This window comes from Loa loa (assembly GCF_000183805.2).
Source record: "Loa loa unplaced genomic scaffold supercont3.333, whole genome shotgun sequence".
In the NCBI taxonomy this organism is placed as follows: domain Eukaryota; kingdom Metazoa; phylum Nematoda; class Chromadorea; order Rhabditida; family Onchocercidae; genus Loa; species Loa loa.
This window is the reverse complement of record NW_018108513.1, coordinates 57,189-59,080: the sequence shown is the minus strand read 5'-3', so window position 1 is coordinate 59,080 and position 1,892 is coordinate 57,189.

Genomic DNA, 1,892 nt, shown 5'->3' with positions numbered 1-1,892 from the left:
TGCTCATTTTCCGGAAATTATGCAACCATCTTCCGTTTTCATCTTTCATGCTTGCATTTACAGTAGTTTTAGCAACGTATCATCCTTGCATTTACAGTAGTTTCAGCAACATATCATGCCTTCATATACACTTACAATGTACTGTAATCTTACAATACTTCCAACAATTTATCACCATAATATACTTGAAGTGTGCAATAATCTTAACAGTTGTTCCAATAATTTATCATATTTACTCGTGCATTTACGGTAGACATTGTTCTTACAGTACTAGTTCCAACAACTTATCATCATTTCATACATATTTAAAGTGTGCAATAATCTTGTAGTATTTCCATAATATCATAAATTTAATTGGAAACATTTATGGTCATTCAGTTTGGTCAATATGGTCAGTTTATAGTTGATAGTTGTACAGAAAAAGTTTGTGCTACTTTTTTTTTTTTGTTTATAGTTTTTCCATGTCACCAATTCAGATTGTCCAGCATTTGACCATTTCATCAAGCAAATGTCAAATATCACTGAAAAGATAAAAGTGATATTAACTCGTTAGTGATAATTAAAAACCTTTTTTTTTTAAAGTTAGATTTTTTAGTTTAATTATTTCCGGTCGGATTATTCTTCCTAATTATCACATTTTAAAGGATTGGATAAGTGAGGGCAAGTGGAAAAAGAAAACTGAGAAAAAGAAGTGATTTTAGAATTTAATAATTTTGTTATGCAAATTCTAACATATAACTGCTTAATTATAGCTAGCTAATTCTGTTGTTAATCAATGTAATATTCAAAAAAAAAAAAATTTTTCATTTATTGAATATATTTCTAAATGTTGGAATATGATTAGAATAATTGAATGTTATGTAAATGAATGAATTTTTTAAATAATTACAAAATATTAAAAAATTGTTGAAAATCGGAAATTTTTAAAATTACGAGAAGAAAAAAAAAATTAAAATTAAAAGTTATTTTTCAATTTCTTTCTTTTTTTTTTCAAATTTTATTGCATATTTATCATTGATGTTAACATTTTTTTTTTTTTTTGCTATTCGTTGTAATTTATCGATAAATTTTTTAACAATAAATTTTTGATGAAATTGAAATGAATAGCTATTATAAATAAGCATTTCGTTGCAATCATTTACTCCTATTCAAAATAATTTTTGCAAATAAATTTGCATAAATTTTGTTTTGCAAAAATGATGCCTTCATTATAAAATGGAAGAAATTTCATATATATACATGTATTTTTTTTTTTTTCACTAACAAATTTCTTTCCACTAAATTGCATTTTTGTTTATATTCAATAGCTGTATAATTTATAATATGAAATGCAACTGAAAGTTAATTATCACTAAATTTAGTGCATGCAAATATCTTTTTTTTTTTTTCGCATATATATAGCATACTTCAAATTACATCCTAAAAGTAAGCTTAAAATTTAAAAGTCAACTTAATCAATTTAATTACATCTTCAAATTACATCCTAAAAGTAAGCTTAAAATTTAAAAGTCAACTTAATCAATTTAAAAAAAGGAAAAGAAAGTTAACTTTATTAAAAAAAAAGTTAATCAATAAAAAAAAAGAAAAGAAAGTTAACTTCATTAAAAAAAAAAGTTGATCAATAAAAAAAAAGGAAAAGAAAGTTAATTTCATTGAAAAAAAAACTTAACTTAATCAATAAAAAAAAAAAATTTGAGAATTTCTTATAAAATATGACTAAAACTAAAAGTAATGTTTTTAAAAGTTTTTTTTTTTTTTTTATTATTTTTTGCTCGCAAAAATGGTTGCTTTCCTTTTTTTTTTTTTTTTTCCTTTACCAGATTTCATCTTAAAAATAAATTTTGATTTCATCTACCGTAACAAAGACTTCAATAATGACTATCTTATCGTTT